General features: G+C 35.5%; 1 protein-coding gene across 7 annotated transcripts in view; it reads left to right on the top strand.

Annotated features, from left to right (window-relative positions):
* Window positions 1–14,173: 14,173 nt before the first annotated feature.
* The window catches only part of sand (sandman), a 1,680,707-nt gene continuing 1,670,651 nt past the window's right edge, over window positions 14,174–24,229 (top strand). For 4 of the 7 annotated variants that reach the window (XM_069842971.1, XM_069842966.1, XM_069842970.1 and 1 more), the window contains exon 1: window positions 14,174–14,399. The gene's annotated coding sequence lies outside the window, so the exon portion shown is untranslated. Of the gene's footprint in view, window positions 14,400–16,641; window positions 16,854–24,229 lie in introns of all 7 variants that reach the window. The other 3 variants (XM_069842972.1, XM_069842967.1, XM_069842968.1) reach the window with 2 other exon arrangements.

Below are 24,229 nucleotides of genomic sequence, written 5' to 3'. Positions count from 1 at the left end.
TTACAAGGAAATTCACAGCCTCGTAGCATTTTTCGAGCACACTACAGTATCACACGTGTTGGAAGACACTAGCTACGGTACTAACTCGTAACCGGAACCGTTTTACGGAAATGGAAATAGGAATGGGAAATAATCTGAGGAAAGCGAGAACACTGCACCCACCCACGTGGTCTGTGTTGCCACATGTACATTTTACAAGTTCAGTATCACATGCTTTTGAAGAATGTCAGTTCTTGTAAAGTCATACTACCATTATTGTTCAAAGCTGCCGGTGGCCGATTAATTTTTAATGTTAAAAATGATGTAGTTTGGAGTACCTAATTTCAGTTTCAAATATATTTGTACAAAACTAACAGCTTGGCTGTTGCCCTGTCTAATAAACAATGAATAGAAATGAATTTCAGGGACCAACTACGTAGAACTACTTCCTCTTTGTTTTACATAAACCCGACTTTAACTTTCAGATATTCACGAAAGCTTCAAACCATGAATAGTAGCCTATATAAAGTGCAATGAATAATATTTTTAACTTGTAATTAAAAAAAAAAAGTTTACATGGTGTCTTTCATAGCGTTGCGTTAAAACTGTTTTTGTTGTGTCTCCTCCCAGATGTGTTATAGTGTGGTTGAATGCAACATCGTTAGGTGGCAGCGGTAGCGAGCTTGCTGCACGACCAGTCGGTTTCTATTTCCCGCCCATGACTGATTCAGAGGAGGATCTCCTCCCTCTCCGTTCATTTACTTGCTTTAAAACTCTGCTTCTTTCTCTGGCCGCTAGTGCGCTGTTGTCTATGTGTGTTAACTGCAGTAGAGGAGGAATGGAGTGCCTTTCCTCTACACAGACAATCTCGCATCTTTCTCACAGTTTTCTACAGCACATCAGCGCGCGTCGTTTAAAACTCGATCAACAGAGTTTTTCGTATAGCTGTGAACTTAAAAATTATCGAATTATATTCCTAGGTTTATTGCATCTAATTATTTATAGTTAGAAATCTTAGGTTTATTTTATTTTATTTTTTCTTTAATTGCTGTAATTATTGTAGAATTATATATGGTATTATTATACATTATATATCACTGCCACTGCGTGTATGCTCAATTGTAGTGTTAATAAATACATACATACATACATAATAGACGTACATATGAGCCAGGACCTCAATCAGAGGATAGTGATGAGATGAAATTATGGAAATTTATTGGGATGCCACAGGGGATCCAGTGTTACCTGGAACACGGTTTTGCACAACACAAGTCATAAATCGAGGGTACGCGCGGGATCGAACCCGTGTCAACGGGATTATGAATCCAGCGTTCTAGCTACTGGACTGCCGTGGTGTATTATATTGTGCAAATGTAATGTATCTGTATGTATGGGTGCAATACGTATTTATACAGGGACATCACTTTATTATTACTTCAATTTTTATTGTACCTGAGTTTTTGAATGTACTTCACTCCCACCCCTTCTACTAATGAAGATCAACCGTCCTCCACACAGATTCAAGCCCGCATATACAGTAATAGTAGTCTTACGGTCATAGTAAACAGTACGTTCCAAAAATATGTTCGCGTTTTCCAGTGACGAAAGAGCTTTCAATATTGCATCACTTTCCATTTGCCTACGTCGCATCCCGGTTTCCCCTACCTGCTTCTATTCCCCTCTCTGTAAATGCTAGTGGCTGGGCTGTCTTAGCTGTTTTCTGGGAACATTAATTTATGTTAGGAAATGGACGTCTACGTAATATTATACCCATACAAATGTTTAAAATAACTTAAATAAAAGGGCCTCGTTAAGTAATTAACTGTCACGTGATTTCCCCCCTTTCTACGACGCTGCGATGTAACCACTTGGACGGACAGTAGATAGCATGTCTGAGTAATTTTATCTTTTCGGATCGGGCAGAAGTGAAGATTGAATTTACAGTACGTATGGTCTCTTTTATAGAGTAGGTACAGAATTATTTCAACATGAGTTGCTAGTACGAAGGACGAAACTGGTAATTGGAATTACGTACAATAGTCTATAGTGCGATAATATCACATTGAACTGAAGCCTGTATCGAAATAAACGGCCACCATTTTCAAAAATGTGTTTAAATATCCATATTATGATTATTTTTTAATATAACTTCATTCTCTATATTGTACGCTAATGTGCTGTAGACAGTATAATATACACTGCGTAATGAATACGTTCGCATGGACAGCTCAGTTCGTGAGTAAAAACACTCATTGTTAATACTGTACTGTATTTGGATTAAACAAAAATCCTAATGAAAATTATCAAACTGAAAATCGCGATATTTCCTTGTTTACGTAAATGGATGAACTACTTGTCTTCCCTCCTATACCTAGTAAAGTGATTTGTTTGTATATTACGCCAGTATCATCGAACTCCAGTCGTGGAAGGGGGTAGCAAGCGGTGTTTCCGATTCTTAATCGTTGATCCAAAGGTATAGCCAGGTTAATATTAGAAATGTTAGTAAAAATAAAATGATGTCCCTGTATAACTTACATAGAAAATTAAAAGAGCATATTTCATATGAATTTTATCTCCAACATGATAGAATATTGCAAACTATTAAAAATAAAAATTAATAGAAAATACATAGAAAATAACAAATGCTTAGCAGAACCTGAACCTGTTGTACGGTGTGTTTAAATAATTACAGTTACGAACTGCGTTGCCAATGAATACAGATTCGTTGGCATAGCTAGCCAGCTAGGTGGGGCTTAACGGTTAATTGGAATGTCAGGAGCAAAACCCCTTCTAGTAGACTATTGAGTAAAACTAAGAATTGAATTTAAATGGAAACGTGAATTCGATGTTCGTTTTCCAACTAAATTACTTCAACGCTTCCCTCTTTGGCAGTAGGCTTCTCCGACACTGGCTAAACTCACAAATAAAGAATATCCAATAACCAATAATGAGCAAATTATAATTGCATAATTTTAAGCAGGCTACTTTTTCTTTCTTTATCATGTTTAACCTTTTGCTCTCATATTTCGTGGTAAGAATAAACATGAGTATATAGTAGCTATATACTGGACTTTTTTTAGTATATACTCTTGTTAGTAAGAATAAAAACATTTGAGTACCTACTCATTTTTGATTACATACTCATAACATGGAAGCATAGTAGAATATACTCAAGTGTCCATCTTGTACAGAATATATACTCATGCTTGATAAGAATAAAAGCTAGTATATTCTCATATTTATAAGTTCGTTCTCATGTTATTCTGAGTATGGTTTGTAGCAGGCTCAATTCTGAATATTTGTTGATTTGTGTTCAGTTTAAAGTTAAATAAAAAATATGGCGTAATTTATGAACGATGTAGTACCTAGTGGAAAAATATAGAAAAAAGACGTGAACTTCAGAAACCTTTAACGCTTCACAAAAGTGAATGTGAAAAAGGTTAAACACGTATTTGTTATTCATAAAAAATATAATCTATAAAAATATGAATGGCTATCAAATTATAAGGTTAGACTGTATTGTTAAATATAATTAACAATTACAGTTTATTTTGTAAAATTTGAATTGCAAAATGCAATTATTTGTAACTTTATATATATATATATATATATATATATATATATATATATATATATATATATATACAGTATATACCCCTCTATAATGAAAATAGATTTAGCATAACTGGAATTCTAGAAATGGATTGTAATCTCTATCCAACATCCCGTAATGACGATTTCCCAGTACTATGTTCTTGTTTCCTGTTTATTAACGTCACTTATCTGATTCACTCTCTCTTTCATGTTTATTTATTTATTCATTTATTTGTTCATTTAATTTATTTATTTTATTCATTTGTTTATTTATTTACTTGTTTATTTATTTATTTACTTACTTACTTACTTACAAATGGCTTTTAAGGAACCCGAAGGTTCATTGCCGCCCTCACATAAGCCCGCCAGCGGTCCCTATCCTGTGCAAGATTAATCCAATCTCTATCATCATACCCCACCTCCCTCAAATCCATTTTAATATTATCCTCCCATCTACGTCTCGGCCTCCCTAAAGGTCTTTTTCCCTCCGGTCTCCCAACTAACACTCTATATGCATTTCTGGATTCGCCCATACGTGCTACATGCCCTGCCCATCTCAAACGTCTGGATTTAATGTTCCTAATTATGTCAGGTGAAGAATACAATGCGTGCAGTTGTGTTGTGGAACTTTCTCCATTCTCCTGTAACTTCATCCCGCTTAGCCCCAAGGAGGAGACAGCCTCCAGATATGGAGGGTAGCTGCGAATATATTGAATAAGCAGTCGTGGACAGCCGATAAGGGGTGGTCCTCCAGCTTGGGGGTTGGGCGAAGGGCTAACAACCCATCACCGTAAAAAATAGCTTGTTACGTATCCCCCTATTTATTTATTTACTTATTTATTTACTTACTTATTTATTTATTTACTTATATACTGTATTTATAAAAAGCAAAACACAAACCACTACATCATGCCGATAGCATGTGAAAGTATATAAAAAACTGAGCATCACGGTGCAATGTGGTCAAAGAGGATAGGTAACACGAGTACATACTAACTTTTAAACGATCAAGAAGGCTGTAGTGATGAGTATATATTCGCGTTAGGTAGAATGTCATTATTCTTAGGAAAATGAGTATGTTCTAGTGGTTACGAGTATATAATCACAGGAAGTGCTCATACTCAAAAGTATAAACCTTGAGAAAGTACTTAAGCTTTATTCTTACTACCCATTAACTTAACTACCAATACCACTCAGGGGAGGGTGGATATATGTCTTCAATTTTTCAAGCCAGGATTCGAACTAAAGAGGCTTGCACGTGAAGGGTCTACTCCAGCCGTGGCGAGAACGTGATTCGCGAGACATTGTGGCTCGCAGTGATAGCTGTGCATTTCGCTTGCATCTAACCTCCGCCAACCCCCACCCTCTCACTCACTGGAGTCAAACTCCGTTTCATTTGTATTTGTCTCTGACCTGCGAGTGGCATATGTCTCTCTCGAAACCATGTACGGAAGTTCCAAGTAGGATGGGAGGACGCATTTTTTTGCTGTCAATTTGATGAGAATATTAAATGTATCATTTGTTTGCTTGTATTACGAGGAAAACTGTTGTATAACATAAAACGGCATTATACTACATGTTACTGATGTAACATTAAAAGGTTAAGTGTTATTGTTGTCGTCGTCGTCATCATCATCATCATCATCATCATCATCATCATCATCATCATCATCTCTGTACGTCGACCCTTTTTCAGCAGATACGTACGAATAATGCGGTTAGCTCTTCAATTTGAACTCACTGATTTACTATGTGATGTTAAATGAAAACTAGATGTAATGTCTTGACAAATGTTGAACTTTCAAATCTTTGCCAAAAAATAAATATCCGAAGCTTCGTTCTTTCGCTTGCTCTGTTGAAACCATGTTCGCTACAACTTACGTTTGTGAAAAATTATTTTCAACAATGAAAATAGTAAAAACCAAATTTAGATCACGACTGACAGACAAATACCTTCGTGATCAACTACGACTGGCAGTAAGTAACATAATTCCTGATTTTGAAACTTTGTCGCAGAGACATTCTGAAGACAGTTAATTTTAGGTTGTGATATTGTTCATTTATTGTTCATCTCTTTCTTCGTTACACGTACTAAACATTAGTTTGTAGCCTTGTACTGTATAAAATTATATTTAAGTGCTTGACGTAAGGAAAATGAAAATCTGTTAATAAGTCAGACAGTTGCTTCACTTCCCCTTCGGGTGTCCGCCTCCCTCCATAGGTGCTATGCACGTTGGAGATTACACTGTGGCTCGGCGCACGATTACATTTTCGCCACCGCTGGTCTACTCTATTCATAAATCCAAAGCACTGGTCATGAACTTAATAATAATAATAATAATAATAATAATGATAATAATAATAATAATCGTAGCAGGACAGCCCATGAAGGACCAAGGCTTACCAGGCAGCTGTTGGTCTCCAAGTCTACATGCTCCATCAGAGGTCAACTATCATCCAACCAGAGTGAAGGTATTTGGTGATGTCAGAAAAGATGAGAGTTCATTGTGTGTTGAGCATAATGATGGGCCCACCCGTTATAGCTGGTTTTCGTAACCGGATTTCGCTACCTATAGTAGCTTCCCAAACTCATTTACGATATTGGGTGGGCACCGTTCACATACACTAGCCGATCTATCATGATAAAATTTCTCTCTAATGAAGATTAGAACTAGCGGGCATTCCGTAACGTGAGTTCTAAGCATAACCAGCCGTGGCGAAAGTGTGGTAGTGCGCCGAGCCACTGTGTAACCATAGCACCTATGGAGGGAGGCGGACACCCGAATGGGAAGTGAAGCAACTGTCTGACTTATTAACGGATTTTCATTTTGCTTACGTAAAGCACTTAAATATAATTTTATATTGTACAAGGTTACGAACTAATGTTTAGTACGTGTAACGAAGAAAGAAATGAATAAGAAAACTTAGGACACATTATCACAACCTAAAATTAACTGTCTTAAGAATGTCTCTACGACAGAGTTTCAAAATCAGGAATTATGTCACTTAGCCTACTGCCAGTCGTAGTTGATCACGAAGGTATTTGTCTGTCAGTCGTGATCTAAATTTGGTTTTTACTATTTTCATTGTTGAAAACAATTTTTCACAAACGTAAGTTGTAGCGAACATGGCTTCAACAGAGCAAGCGAAAGAACGAAGCTTAGGATATTTATTTTTTGGCAAAGATTTGAAAAGTTCAACATTTGTCGAGACATTACGTCTAGCTTTCATTTAACATCACATCGTAAATCTGTGATCTAACCGCATTATTCGTACATCTGCTTAAAAAAGATCGACGTACAGAAATGATGATTATGATGATGATGATGATGATGATAACAACAACACTTAACCTTTTAATGTTTCATAACATGTAGTATAATGCCGTTTTATTTTATACAACCGTTTTCCTCATAATACTTGTGAACAAATCATACATTTAATATTCTCATCAGATTGGCAGCAAAAAAAATGCGCCCTTCCATCCTACTGGCAATTATGGTGAAATATATGAATTTCATAATCTCTGAATATATGTTTTTGTTCACCGTAATGAAACTAATTTTGTTAAATTAATTAATTTTATTGTATATAGAGTATATATGTGTGTGTGTACACTTCATTTGTATCATATTTGCTATTATGTTTTACAATGTATATTCTATATACTAGTTCAGTATTATTATCGATCTAACTATATTTTCTGTCATACGTAGCACTAATATTTTGTAGAGCACAAGTTTCAAAGTGTTACTGCGTTTATATGGTTAAAAAGTAGCTGGACAGGCCATTTCAATTTAGTAGCAATTCCACTTACACTATTGTCATGTTTCATTATTATTTTGTACAGAATTCTACATTTCATATCGTCCTGACGTAAGCACTTAGAAACACAGAACCTCCAGGATGTACTAACCGATAACTTCCCTAACTTGTTTGGAAACGAAAATGCGCTGTCTGTTTATTACATTTCATCGATGGTTTAATTTGAACGTTCTACCACAGTCCAGTATATACAGTCACGAAGCTTGAGTAGTGAGGGTGCTAGGAGCAATAGACTGTGCCGGTACTATTTCGTATTTCTGTAATGAGGTGATATTAGCTATCTTAGTGGTTAGCAAATATCTATGGATGCATATTTATTACGTATTGAGTTTCGTGACTGTATATACTAGACTGTAGTGCTATTGTGTTATGTTGCATGATTAAAGTTAAATTTTGAAATATTTCAAACACACTTAGGTAATTATTCTGTTATATTTAAAAATACGCCCTATCATAAATATACCATTATTTGTGCTTGAACCGAGTGTTAATACACAACGTCGTGAAAGTACAGAGTCATCATTTTGTTTTCACTAACATTTCTAATATTAACCTGGCTGTACCTTCGGATTAACTGTTGAGAATCGCTAACACAATGTTACCCCCTTCCACGACCGGTGTTTGACGATACTAGAGTAAAACACAAACAAATCACTTTGCTAGGTGTAGGAGGAAAGAGAAATACTGAAATCATTTACGTAAACTAGAAACTATTACGATTTTCAGTTTGATAATTTTCGTTACGTTTTTATTTACTCACAATAGTGTACAGTGTTAATAATAAGTGTTTTTACTCACTAACTGAACTATTCAGGCGGACGTATCCATTATGCAATGTATAGTATACTGTCTACAGCACATTAGCATACAATATGGAGAGTGCATTTAAATTGAAAAATAATCAAAATCTGAATATTTAAACAAATTGTTGAAAATGATGACCGTTCATTTCTATACGGGCTTCAGTTCTTTTGTGTGCATATTATCGAAAACGTTTTTAACCATATCTTCTGAAATTGAATATATTGCTTCTGCAATGTAATTATTTAATTCTTCTATTGTGATAGGATGTTTAACAAACACAACTGTTTTACAGTAACCCAAAAAGAAATACTACTTCAAAGCGTCAGTCGACATGGGGGGGGTCATAATCCTGTGCCTCTCGAAATAATTCTGTACTTAGTGTGTAACAGAGTATCTTACTTACATATTGTAAATTCAATCACCACTTCTGCTCGATTCACACATATAAATTTACTTAGATTACAAGCTACTGTCCGTCCAAGTAGTTACGTCGCAGAGTCGTAGAAAGAGGTGAAATTACGTGACAGTTACTTAACGAGGCCCTTTTATTTAAATTATTTTAAATATTTGTATAATATTATGTGTACGTCCTATTCCTGACAGCAAATGTTTTCAGAAAAGAGCTGACAGCCCAGCCACTAGCCTTTACAGCAGAAATGTGTGGGGGAATCAGGGAAGCGACGTAACCAAATGGACACAGTACCTGTGCGAAAAAATGATTCAATAATGAATGCACTTTATTCACTGGAAAATGCGACCACATTTCTGGAACATACTATACTCACTCAATAATGTATACTGTGACCGTAAGACGACTTTGACTGTATATGCGGCCTTGGTGGAAGTTTACTAGTAGAAGGAGTGGGAGTGTAGTACATTAAAAAAACTGAGGTACAATAAAAATTGAAGTAAAAATAAAATGTCTCTGTATATGACATACCAATGCTTGTAGTGGTATTCTCTCTCTCTCTCTTTCTATCAAACCTGTTTTCATGCTCCCCAGTCTGTGTGTGCCCTCCCTACACCCCTATTGTGCCCGTGCTTGCCATAGACCACGACGCTACGCCGAGGATTAGGAATTTCTTACACTATTTAATTAAGAAGTACGTTAAATATTATGAACTGTTTTGGTTCTTCTATTGCATGAAAGCATGTTTAATTGCGCAGTGTTACAAACGCAAGTACTGACAGATTGACATAGACTTCGTTCTATGTTAATTCATATCTATAGTCATTTCTTCAGTTTGTTTGATAAAAACGAGTAAATTAATTTTCAATACTAAGTCCATATTTATACGTCATCCTATCATACGAGGCTAAAAGAAATCGACCTAATGGGTGCCCCCAACCTCAGAACAGGATTTTCATCATAATCAGATAGAAAGTAAGCAGAGGTACTTTTATTGCACCATTTTGTTGAGGATCATGTCATGCGATAAAATACTTTTTTTCTACGAATGTGTGGAAAGACTGCATTTCTGACAAGAGAACTGACACTTAATGTAAGTTTCCTGCACTGACAAGGGAACATTCTCTGCCTATGAACTGGGATGTCGATAAAAATTGTTGTCCATACCTGTGGAGTAACGGCCAGCGCGTCTGGCCGCGAAACCAGGTGGCCCGGGTTCGAATCCCGCTAGGGGCAAGTTATCTGGTTGAGTTTTTTTCCGGAGTTTTCCCCCGACCCAATACGAGCTGGGTAACTTTCGGTGTTTGACCCCGGACTCATTTCACCGGCATTATCACCTTCATATTTAGACGCTAAATATCCTAGATGTTGATACAGCGTCGTAAAATAACCCAATAACTGGATAAAAATTGTCACAATTGCTAAGTTTGAGTCACTCATCTAGCTGTTTAATTACACGTCTTATATGCCGCTCTTACACTCAACCAAAAGACGCAACGCAGCATGCTATGAATTCCTTTGTACTATACGTACCGACATGAGACCAACATACTGCAGAGATCTTGACCTTCAAATCATGTCCGTAACCCTATGTTAGAGGGGTTGCAGTTGTGATACTGTGAGTTATATGTTAGGGCCCTTACACACGAGCGACTTTTAGCCGCCAAGGTCGACTGCAAAAAGCAGTTGACCTTAGCGGCTTGTCGCGGGGATGCAGTCGGTAATGTATTTAAATAGAAAACGCCGGTTGCTTTACACACGAGCGCTGACCCCGACGGCAGACCGACTGCAGCCGCTGTCTTGCAGTCGGTCCCCGCGACGGGCGGCAGCGTTTTCTGCTTACACACGGACGGCTTTTAGCCGCCAAGGTCGGCGACACGCAGTTGTTCAAAACATAAGTTTAGCTGGATATAATTAATGTCTTTTCCCTGTTTAACAGATTATCATGTAACTTTGCACAGTAGTTACAAGTAGTACATTTTTTGTATACAAACTCTGATTACGTTTGTACCTGTATAAAACAGTCGGTCTGCCGCCGATATGAGAGGTTCTTCGACGTCAGAAGCAGTTGACATGAGCGATTCTGCAGTCGATACGGGCGTTGTGTGTCGTAGGTTCCGGCGGCAATCGAACTGCAAAAGATGTGCCATTATTCACTCGTGTGTGTTCTGAAATTGAGTTATATGTCGAGGATTTGATGCGGGTGTGTTTTTGTGTGTCTGTATATTTCATATTGTTCTAGTGTGTTTAGTTTCTGTCTGGTTTTTCGGTTGGAGATATAGGATTTCCATGTCTGTGTTTATGTTGCTGTAGGTGTGGTTGGCGTTTGTGATGTATTCTGCGTATGTGGAAGTTTTTTGTTATTTGATTATGGCTGTGATGTGTTCTTTGTAACGTGTTTGAAATGATCTGCCTGTCTGTCTGTATACACCTGTCTTATTGTTAATTAATTTATTTATTTATTTACGTATTTATTTATTTAGTTATTCACTTAATTATTTATTCACGTGTTTAATTTTTCATATATGTATATTCCCTTATGTATTTATTGGACCACTTATTTATTTATTCATTTATTTAATCACTTAATTATTCAGTTATTTATTTATTCATGCATTTATTCACTTATTCATTCGCTTGTTTATTTAGTCCTTTATTTATTTGTTTATTTATATATATTTATTTATTCATTTATTCACTCAGTTATTCACTCAATTAGGCTACATATTCACTCACTTATTCATTCATTCATTTTTAATTTCACTTGAAGTAAGTACAGAGATAGGTTTGGAAGTAAATCTCGAAAAGACAATGTATGAGATTATGTCTCGTGATCAGAACATTGTACGAAATAGAAATATAAAAATTGAAAATGTATCCTTCGAAAAGGTGAAAAAATTCAAGTATCTTGGAGGAAGAGTAACAAATATAAATGTGACTCGAGAGGAAATTAAACGCAGAATAAATATGGGAAATGTCAGAAATTATTCGGTTGAGAAGCTTTTATCATCCAGTCTGCTTTCAAAAAAGGCTGAAAGTTAGAATTTAAAAAAAATTATGTTACCGGTTTTTCTGTATGGTTGTGAAACTTACACTCTCACTTTGAGAGGGGAACAGATATTAAGGATGTTTGAGAATAAGGTGTCTTATGAAAATATTTGGGCCTAAGAGGGATGACGTTACAGGAGAATAGAGAAAGTTACACAACACAGAACTGCACGCGTTTTATTCTTCACCTGATATAATTAGGAACATTAAATCCAGATGTTTGAGATGGACAGGGCATGTAGCACGTATGGGCGAATCTAGAAATGCATATAGAGGGAAAAAGACTTTTGGGGAGTTCGAGACGTAGATGGGAGGATAATATTAAAATGTATTTGAGGGAGGTGGGATATGATGATAGAGACTGGATTAATCTTGCACAGGATAGAGACCGATGGCGGGCTTATGTGAGGGCGCTTCCTTAAAAGCCATTTGTAAAGAAGTAATGGCTTATTTGCCCTCCTGTCCCTACCGTTATGTATTATACTCTGTCCCGATAATGCAATTAATCATAAATAATTTTAACCAGATAATTATTGGGCTCCTAAAAAAAAAAAAAAAAAAAAAGCTTGATTGCAGAAAAAGGACTTTTATTCTATTGTCTTATTTATTTTTGTTTATCGTAATGTTTCACAATAAATTAATTTAGTAACATAATAATAATTAAAAAATCTTACTTTTACTTGAGTTTAGAGAGTCTTTGCGATCGTCGGGAAAATTTCTTTTATAGCGTGAAATAGCAGGACCTGACAATTTGAAAGTGAATCTTAAATTTGGAACGCTGTCACCAGTGGCTGAAAACCTTACACACATGGTCAGTGTGGTAATTGCTGAAAATGCTTCACGAAAAAAATTCTTCCTGGTCCAATCAATTGTAATTTAATTTCAAAATCTGATCTTGACATCCGCGGAATTTAAAAAAAAGTGATATTTCGGCCAGCTCACTTCCTCAATCATGATTCTAGTTTCATGCCTTCCTTTGTGACATTTGCTTATCCAAAATGAATATGTGCGCAAATAGAAATGAGATGTGCGCAAGAAAATCTGCAGTTTTAACTGGCAACTGTTGTTTGCCTCTCATTATTCCTGTGCAGTTGCAATAGTGGAAACGTGGCTTTACATATTCACGTCATCCGCATAGGCAAGCAGCTGATGTAACCCGTTCAATTCCAAACCCTCTCTGTTATCCTGAACTTTCCTAATGGCATACTCTAGAGCGAAGTTAAAAAATAAAGGTGATGTTGGATCCCTTGCTTTACCCTGCAGTGTATTTGATATTCATGGTTAATAATTAATAATAAGAAAAAATTAATTGTTGATATAATTTTCATGACCAGAATACATTTTTTCTGACGCAGATTATTTGAACTGCCACTGTTGTTGTTTAGTCAGCTGTCCGAGGACAGGTCTGAACCACACTAGTGATACCAAGAAGGCGCACTTATGAAGCATCTAGGCCAGGAGATAATGCGGTAGGGTGGCCAGTTCATTTCCCTCTCCATTCGATACACCGCCAACTAGCTACATATTACATTAGTGAGACTGTAGATATATAGAAAAAATTGTTTTTCCTCTGACACATATCGTCAAGTGAGATGTACTGTCCGATAATAGATGCACATATCAGCCAGAACCTCAATCAGAGGATTGAATTGCCACTATAGAACAGAATTTCCTGCTTACAAACGAGAACTATTTTTTACATCAACAATAAACTATTGTTACCACAAGATCTGTTTCCTCTGAAAACGATCTCTTAGAATATACGCGTTTCGACATAAAATATAAAAACTGACATTTTGACCTGCAGGTCTGTAAATGTTTCCCTGATCAGTTTAATTCTGTCACTTTCGTAGTCTATTAAAAAAAATGAGCGTGTAATGCACATGCAGAAATAAATGTCAAAATTTACAGTACATGATTGGAGCACGAGCGAAGAGCTCCAATTTTAAAATTAATTTTCAAATAGAAATCTTTCCGCACTTGTGCTACAATATAATGTTGTAAATACTGTATATTCCGTTTGGAATTGTCACTGTAACAAAGGTCAATGTGGCTTGATTGTCGTTTTTCAATAACTGTTCCAGTTTTCGGGAACGAATAGACGATAAACCAAGCTCTACTGTACGTACATAAATTTGCCTCCTTTATCTTTGTTTATATCGAAAGACATGAGGCGAGGGGATTCCCCAGAAGCGTGTGTGGTTGGCAACACGTATTTACACACGGCACACGCACTTAACGCGTGTATTGAGTATGAGACATTGATAATGATGAGTTAAGGAGGGGGGAGGGAGAAGTAGAAAGAGATGGAGAAATATGCTAACGAAATAAAGGCAGTGGTTGTACAGTGGAAGCGAACACAGTGCCCTCTATTTATAAACCGGTGAGGACGAGGGGAGGCTATTTTAGTTTGTGGGCCGCAGACAGGCTCCCGACCGACCGACGGACGAACAGACACCGACAACGTCGGACGTCTTAAAAAAAATACATATATTCGCTTACTGGCCCGTTCCATACATCCCATTCCTTTCGGACGTCAGTAGAAGCCAGGGATCCGTCCGGCCGGTCCCATTCGAAGGCTTATTACTAGTCTCTTACGCCCCTCTTGATGTTTCTTTTTGTTTGTCTTAACCGCCGTGTGTGATGTTTCTTACGCTGTTTTTGTTGTTTCTGCTGTAGTGTTCACATACGTGATTTGGATTCCAATTAACATGAATTTCATATCGTGGATTTTAAGGTTTGTGTTTCACATCTACGTTTTCATCTTGTATTTATGTTGTTATCTAATTTTATTTTGTCTTTTTCATATATTTCGCTTTCATCCTTTCCTGTTTATTTATTTTTTTTTCGTGAGTGTGGATGTGGTATAGATTAGGAAAGATATATCAGGTGCGGATTTGAAAATGCATGTCATACAATCATTTTATTTTTCTTTTCATTTCTCGATTTAAATCGGAAAGATGATTCCCTCGCATATGATTTACCATCTCAGAGCTATTGTTACATACGATTTTGAACGACGTATACGATTGCACATACCATGTGTATTTCGAACTATAGTACATATGGAATTAACATTACCATAATAAATCCATGTATGAAAAATTGAAAGTGGAATTTTATGTGTAATAAATTAGTAGGCCTTGTAGAAAAGAAGACTGTCTACTGATTATTTCCAACTTAACACAAATAACCCTTTGAGAACATATCAGTTTCAGGTTGAGTGATTCAAAATAATTAGCCTATATCATGGTGTTATTATTATTATTATTATTATTATTATTATTATTATTATTATTATTATTATTATTATTATTAATGTTTTGTGTTTAATTTTAAAGATTTTTTTGTCATTAGGTTACTTTTTTCACAAAGACACAAACAATTTTAGCCATATTATTACGTTTACAAAGTCTGATTGTATTGTGGGATGGAACTCTTCTACCAGGAAAGATTCCAGCAAATATGTCTCTTACCTTTCTTAAATAATCATTTCAGTAAAGTCCAATAAATATAATCTTTTCTTTTGTAGTATAATAACCCATTGTTTCTAGATTAATACCATGAAACAGAATTTAACTTGCAATGAACAGTAGACAGTCTTCTTTTCTACAAGGCCTACTAATTTATTACACATGGCCAGCTACAAGAAATTCTACTTTCAATTTTTTATACATGAATTTCTTATAACAATGCTAATTCCCTATGTACTATATCTTGAAATACACATGGTATATTAATAAATGAGTCTTAAGCCTGAATTCATAGTTGGTAATTTATTTTCTTCAATAACAATGACTTCATTAAGTTGTACTTATTGCAACTATGATTATGGTATTCCTAGTTGGCTATGAAGTCGTACTTAGTCAAATTAAATTTAAAAGGTGTTGTATGTATACAAAAAAAGGTCCAACTTCACATTATGAGAAATTTCAGGGCCAGTGTTACAACATTACGGATCAGTCATTTTTCTTTTGTCTCCAAATTTGTGTGCATAACTTTTGTACGATTAAATTGTTATTATACAAATGGAAGGAAAAAAAATAAATTCAAGCTTTGTTTTTCATCTATTTAGTTAATGCTTAATGTTTTAATTTACATTGACTTTATTAGAAATTTAAGTTTAATATTCAATTTTCATAATTACCAAATTAAAGAAATCTAACTTCACCGATATACAGAATATTCACAAATTACAATTATAATTGTTATATTTTAATAATAAGGAACTTGAAAGTTTCGAGTGGCATAAAATCCCAAGCAAGCAAGCAAGCAAGCAAGCAAGAAGTTTTAATACTAGAGGGACTGGCAAACCTCGCTGGTTCGATTTTGTGAAAGTTTGTTCCAATTTCGGAATTATTGATTTCAGAACCGTCCTTTTGTGAACACGTAACCTACTTTTCAATTCAAGATCATTATTAAATTCAAAGGAATTCTTTACGTTTCGCAAGTAACGCCTTGGGGCGCTAATTCCCTTCTTTTCAATAACTTTTTCAGCCATTACCTCAAAATCGTTATTCATTTTTAGGTTAAAACTGAGATAAGTCCGGGTTTCCCTTTACTTGATAAAGTTTATCGTATTTCTTCGTATAAGTAAGACTTGAGTGACAATAATTATTGCAAAAAGTTCAATTTCATGAAGTCAGACTATGTAAAATAAATATCACAGAATCATCAGTAAGTGCCACTTGTTTGAGCCGAAATCTGAATAAAGACTAGATTTAAGTCCGACTTAGATGCAAAGATTTATATCCATTTCTTAATAAAATGTTTTTCTACTTCAAGTCTTCAACATATTCCAAAATTTATAAATTTAATATATTTTAACTAAATTATTTATCATAATCAGTCTAGTTCGTTAAATATTCATACACAATTGTAGGACATATATCATAATAAACTGTGACTTAATTTTAAAATTGAACTGAAACCAGTAATTATCTTCCTCCGCATTTCACAACTTCCTTCAAATTTTTCAGAAAATAATGGTCAGTATTTACTGTATTTTTCAGTATTGTCTTAATAGTCTGAAACTCATTAAATTCTGTCTTGTGCAACATATTACAAATGTGTGTAGTCATGTTTACTTCTACGCAATATGGCATTAAGTTGTTCACAAGAAGTGCATAGTGATTTAACTCTTCAAGCATCAACGCCTGATCTCATCTCCAACGACATCTACTATGTAAAGGTAGGAGAAAAAGAGAATATATTTGTGATTAGTCTTGTGAAAAATTGCCTTGTTATCCACTTTAAAAACACGGTTGATAATACGTATAGATCATTCATCATTAAATGTCGGATGTTTTCAGGTCATTACTGTATTCATGACGCATAACGAATCGGCTATGTAGAATGAATTAATGATTTTCTTGAAATATTAACCAGGACATCGCGATGTTTTCCAAAGTAATACAGAACTATAGAATGAAAGCAGGTTGAAATATACAGTAGCTACATGACGCAAATAAACAAAATGGCAATGATATAGACTTAACATAACTTAACTTATGCCTATCAAACTATTTTATTACAGAAAAGAGATGTCTATGTGAATTCCATTTGTTCAAATTTTCCGTGAATGTAATAGTAATATACGTTACAAGAGCGGTATGTTGACGTTTTCATGGTCGAGGAAAAGATTGAAAAAGCGAAACGTAGTTGAGCTTTTTTAATTTCCGAGAACGTGAAAACAAACATACCGCTCGTGTATCGTACATTATTTTGTGCGGAGATCGTTTATTACATACCTGAAAGAGGAATTTCTAATTAGTTGCAATGAAATCTCCATCTTGGTTTCTGTTCAATGACGGAAAATTTGCAAAACAAAAATATCTATCTTCAACATTGTTGCTTTAAAATGTTTTCTGTGTTTACTATACTCCAGCAGGCCGTGATATACGTCTGTCTTTTTTTTTCCCCAGTCTATAAATGCGAACTTAAAACAAACGGTAAGGTTATGTAATGATTTATTTTTCATTTTAATATTTTAACAATATTATTTATATTACATATTGCAGTAATAACATCGGCATCTGGAATCTCGTTGATTTTTTCACGGCTTCCTTAATGTTACTTGTATGAGGAATGCAATAAGTTTCGTGGAGTAGTAGACTTTACTTAATTTTTGCAAATATTTAAAAACAATAATTAACATTGCAATTTAGGTGAAATTGCAGTGGTAAGTTTCCAATTTATAATTATTACTATGTTAAACGTCTCTAAAAATAATATGTTAAAAGTCTAAAGCAGTAAAATGAATGTCGCGCTTAAGCGGTAAGAAGAGGGAAATTGTTATGTGTGTTACGTTGGGAATACTGAATGTGGTATTTCACACTTACCGCGTATTGGTTCTGTGCGGAAAACAAGCAAATACGCACGATCTCGCACAAAGTGATATTTAGGTAAATCAATTCTTAAAAACTGTAAGATGGTTCCATTGTTCGGGCTGGAATATGCATAAAGTTCGGTGAATATTACTTATGTCCCAGTCACTATGGTAACTTGATAAAATACCTTGAAAATGCCTTGCATTTATAGTTTTGATTAGTAGAAATTGATGTGATCGCCGAGAGAGTTTTAAGTCCAAGCAACCCACCCTCAATACGTATCTTACTTACTGTAAGAAAATCGTCGCGAGTGAATGAAGAATACGGCCATGTTTCTTTAATGTAACAATGGGTTTTAGTGTCTCTAACATAGTAATAATACTACAAACCTAATCAAACCTAACCTAATCTCTCTCATAATGCTACACACATAATCAAACCTAACCTAACCTCACAAAATACCCACCTAACCTAACCTAACTTAACCTAACCTAACCTGTCTCATAACACTATACACCTGTAGTAACATTCCTCACATTTAGTATAATTTCGTTTGCATGTATTGCCCGCCCTGCTTCTCGTGTCGGTATCCATCTAGTGGAAGTGGATCGTAATTCGAGAAAGGAAATATGACGACTTTCATAATAATTATATTTAGTTCTTCCAGTGTACATTTTGTGATATAGTAAATGTATTAATGTAGTAATAATTCTATGTATATAGTACAATAAGAATTGAAATGTGTTGTGATTGTGATAATAGTATTGAAAATTGGTTTATAGCGCCACATTGGCAGTGATAAATGTGAGCAATATTCGTTCAGTGTATGGTAGATATTCTATATTGACCTAGGCCCTAATGTTCTAATAATTAACATAAAATTAAAGTAGTACTATAGCCTACAGGAGTTTCTAAGTAACGCGTAATTGCAATTAAAATTGAAGGAGAGGATTTTGGAGAAAAAACTGACACATGTCAAACTCCTCACTTAGAAAATATTTTTATGTTACCGAAATATTTTTCAGACTAGTTTTGGGAATGTTACGACGTCATCGAAAACATTTTAAAATGACACTATATTGTTTTTCAGAATCATCTGAAAGAGCATAATTTTACGTAATAATTCATTCGTTTCGTAGAGAAGTACTATGTTTATATATTTTGTTAGTCCTTGTATATAGCGCTGCCTTTGACCTTCTGTACTCGAGGTTACGGGTTCGATCCCGGCTTATGTCGATGGCATTTAAGTGTGCTTAAATTCGACAGGCTCATGTAACTAGATTTAGTGGCATGTAAAAGAACTCTTGCGGAACAAAATTTCGGCACACCGGCGACGCTGATATAACCTCGGCAGTTGCGATCGTCGTTAAATAAACCACAATTTGAATTTTTTTTTTAGTCCTTGTAGAGAGAGAAGCTGCGAAATGTTACAGCACTATGCAGGGGGCGTCGAGGAACAGATTGTCCGCAATCCACTGCTTGACTCACCGGTAAGCTGTAGCAGCGCTGTGGGAGTTCAGTTTCATTATGGTAGGCCTAAATTCTGCAGTACTCGGGAAAAGTGACACAAGTCAGTTTCCACAAACCTTTTTTGATAATTTGACAACTTACGGAACATCTTCTCGCTTGAAAAAAAATACGTAAGTATTTCTCCCATTACAAGTGTTAATTGTCAAATTATCAAATAAGGTTTGTGGATACTGACTTATGTCACTTTTCCCAAGCACTGCAGAATTATTAGTTAAGAGTTACCTAATGAATGAATGAATGAATGAATGAATGAATGAATGAATGAATGAAGTTCAAAACTGATGTAGATATTACCTTTAACCAAAGCAGCTGTTAAAAATGGCGTCCAGCGTTCTCGATACAAACGTTGCACCGTGTTAAAAAAATTCCGAAATACTAGTTATATCTCCGCCTCTGAAATATCAGATACCATTCGCCTGATTTCATTCTCCAGGGCTTCAAAAGTATGTGGATTGTTCTTGTAAACTTTCTGTTTTAAAGTCCACCAGAAATAAAAATCACAGGCAATGAAATCTGAAATTCCATAGGCGGAGATAGGACTTCGCAGTTTTCGGATCAACACTCTTTATTGCAACAGGATTACACGGATTATATGTAACTAGTGGCTTGTGCAGCAAATGCTGCTGCAAACTAAGTTCGTTCGACGTTCAAATAAAAATTTTTCAGATTTATTTTCAATGAAGAATACTTGTCTTTTTTATAGTTATTTGCTTCCATAATAATGAAACATACTCCCTCTGAATGGATTTTTTTGGCCAAATACTTTTTCTTGAACCTATCCAACTTCAGTTTTTGAGTTGCAACGCGAAAAAGCAAGTATCAATGTCAGGACGGTAGCTATTTCAGGTCATTGTGGATTGTAGGAAAAAGTTAAAAAAAAATGTCAGGTTTGCTAAGCTTTCGAACAATAGCATTTTCGTATAGCTGCTACATGTAGAACTTGAAATCTAGAGCGTAAAATCATTTTATCCTACTAAGAGATCTTGCTGAAATGATCTGGAGACTACAAAATTTTCTAGGCCTCTTATTTTATCAGTAAGTAATACCTCTTTATCTTTCCTTAGGAACTGTAATTTTTGCGCTCTCTCGAGCCAATACTGAAGACAATGACACATATCAATATCTACACTACACAGCTATTAAGTATATAAAAAAGACCCAACCCTACTGGGTTAATAAGTATAAAAATATTTAATTTTTAATAACAATATTAATATCTTACTTAAATTTTGTAGTTATATATAGCAGTCACTCAGTAAATTATAGAAATGAAGATCTAAATTAAGATATTCTCTACATTTACTTACATAACCTCAAAACGTTTCACTTTCATGTCATCAATATAGCATCAATATTATGTACAATTAATGAAAAATAGACGCATCATGATATTAACTATAATAATATTTAATTTCTAATGGTAATAATGTTATCAAACCACCTCAAGTTTCGTAGATTTGAACATTCAATACACAGCTGTACTCAGATAATTATACACTGCAGAATCAGTTTTTAATAACAAATTGAATTGAGCTCTAAATATGTCGGCAATCCTGCAGGTCATGGCCTTCGTGTAATAGCCTATTGTTTATTGTAGTGTGTGTTTTGTTCTGAAATTCAATCAAGTCGGCCGTGATTCAATAAAATTAGTTCTCAAAACTGACAACAGATGGATTTCGGAAAACAGGGAAATTATATAGGAAAATTGACATTTCACTGAAATCTACTACTTTTCCGAAAAACTTTGGATGCCAGGCATGAAAATGAGGGGTCACTCATTAAAATCCGTTCAGCCGTTTTCCCGTAATTTCCATTACCAGTTCAAATTATATATATAGATTATTGGATCAACCTTCTTACTTACATGTACAGGATATTACGACATTTAACTTGTTTCGGAAATTTTTAACACGGTGTATCGAGAACTGGACATCATTTTCAACAGCTGCTTTGATTAAAGGTAAGATATACATTAGTTTTCAACTTATTTCATTCATTCATTCATTAGGTAGCTCTTAACTAATAATTTAGGCCTACCATAATGGAACTGAATGCCCACCCGCCCTACTACAGCTTACCGGTCAGTCGAGCAGTGGATTGCGGGCGATTTGCTGACTTCATCAATAAAACTGCTTTCATAACACAAGGACTTTAAATATGTCAACAATTAAATTGTTACTGTAGTAATCATAATCACAGCAGACTACTTCTCTATAAAAGAATGAAATGTTACATAAAAAATAATATGCTCACTCAGATCCAGTGGCGGCTCATGGGTATTGAATTCAGGGGGGCTGCATACAAGAATAAACCATGCAACGTACTTTATTTAAAGATTAGTTCCATGCGCCTTGTTTTGTAGGTTGGAAACTTTTGAATCATCTTCTTATTAAAACCCGATATGTCGTTTAACATAGTCTTTACAATGGAAAACGTAGCTAATGCGGTCAGTCTCTCTTCTCTCATCGTATTTCTGAGATAGGATTTTACTCTCTTCAAACACGAAAAGCAACGTTCTGGTTCGGAAGTTGTCATTGGTATGGTGATAGCTATGCGTAGTAGTTTCACAACTTCTGAAAATGAGGCCTGCAAGTTCTCAGATAGAAGAAACTGCAAGAGCTTGACTGCGTCTCTGATATTTCTGAATTCTTGTCTCTGATACAACACAGTGAGTTTCGTTTTTAGTTCGTCTTTATCGAACATTGGAAAAAGCTTCACACATATATTTAGGTCATTTTCAGGAAATCAGCTTTCGTAGCATTCAAATTGTTCTTGACACAGAAGAGAAGATAATATCAGATGATCTATGAACTGGTATCGGGTGTTAGCTTGTGTGAAAATGAGGTCACACACTTCCTTGGCTGCCGCAACCCTTGTCTCAATTCCTTCTACCTTACGACGCTTTTTAGGGTTTTCATTTTCACAGATCTCGCTGCTAAACTGTGCACTGTTCCATATTGTCTGTATGACATTAACAAAGCTTAATATGCAGGGTCGGCCTCCGTAGCATAGTCGGTTGCGGGTTCGATCCCGGCCCAGGTCGATGGCATTTAAATGTGTTTAAATGAGACAGGCTCATGTCAGTAGATTTACTCGCATTTAAAAGAATCCTGTGGGACAAAATTCCGGCACACCGGCGACGCTGACATAACCCCTGCAGTTGCGAGTGTCGTGAAATGAACCATAATTTATTTTTATATGCAGATTTGAACCTTAGAAATGGCGATGTTGTAGTTAGTTGTATAATATATTTATATAATACATCAAAAAATGAAAAAAACTGAGCCAGAAATTTGAATTCAGGATTTTCAATAGTACGCACCGGGGCGCTTGCCTCATTTATTGTGATGTTGTTAGATGTTTAAGATTCTATTATGGTTTGAAACCATTCTAGCAATGACTCCTTCTCATAACCAACATTTACTGTTCTTATTTTAAAACTCCATCTTGTTGCCCCAGCTGATGGAATTGTCTTTGAAACACATTAATCTAATACAGACTGTGTGGAGATCGAGAGAAGAAAGCAGGGATACTCGATAAATTAGCAAAAAATATGCGAGTTTTGCAGGCTGTTTTGTTTAGCGGCTCTTTCCATTATGAGATTCAACTGATGGGCACTTAATTTCACATTTCTCCTGAATTGTTAAGATACTGAAGTGAATAGACTGTAAATATTGTACAGAATTAAACATTGCTGCACTTGTTATACTCACAACATTAAAGAAAATGTATTTAAAACTGCGCGCTACTGAGAAACTGCTGCAAATTTTGCAGCCCCTGGAAACTCTGGATTCATGGCGAGGGGCAGCAGGGGGAGGGGTAAAATTAAAGCGTAAAGCATCCGAGAGGAGACTGGCAGCTCCAGGGGAGGAAGTGGCTTCACCAATCTGTCCTTGTTTCTCGTTTCGCTCTGGCAGCACCAGGGGAGGAAGTGACTTCACTAACAATTGCGTGCATGTCAATGAGAGCGAAATTTAAAAAACAATTCGAGCCGCTAAATAGAGACTGTATAATAAATGTACTTCACAACATAAAACGAGTCAAGATCCACAAATGTCTGGGGGCGCTGCAGCTCCGCAGCCCTCCTTCGAAAGCCGCCCCTGCTCAGATCATATTAGTTTTTTCGCTGCTCCCTACAATTTTGTATTTTGGCTATTTTTGGTGGTGTGGAAGAGAAGACCTGATGACCTTAACTCTACCAGGATAAATAAAATATTATTATTTTATGTATAAGTAGGTTATTTTACGACACTTTATCAACATCTTAGGTTTTTAGCGTCTGAATGAGATAAAGGTAATAATGCCGGTGAAATGAGTCTGGGGTCCAGCATCGATAATTACCCAGCATTTGCTCATATTGGGTTGAGGGAAAACCCCAGAAAAAAAACCTCAACCAGGTAGCTTGGCCCGATCGGGAATCGAAATTGGGCCACCTGGTTTCGCGGCCAGACGCGCTAACCATTACTCCACAGATTTGGACTACTACATTATGTTATGACGCTATTTAAAATTGTTCTCGATGTCGTCACAAGTCGAACAAAAATAGTTGTAAAATTATTTAGCTTCCATAAAATTATTCCTTTGTAAATACAAAGTTTGAGGTTTCTGAGCGCTTTATTTCATATCTCTTCTTTCAATTGTAATTGTAATTATGCGTTACTTACGTTGTATTATAATCGGTAACAAAGGTGTAGTAGCCTACCTTTTT

This window comes from Periplaneta americana, chromosome 13 (assembly GCF_040183065.1).
Source record: "Periplaneta americana isolate PAMFEO1 chromosome 13, P.americana_PAMFEO1_priV1, whole genome shotgun sequence".
Lineage (NCBI taxonomy): Eukaryota > Metazoa > Arthropoda > Insecta > Blattodea > Blattidae > Periplaneta > Periplaneta americana.
The sequence above is the reverse complement of the archived record's forward strand: the minus strand, read 5'-3'. Positions and strand labels throughout refer to the sequence as shown.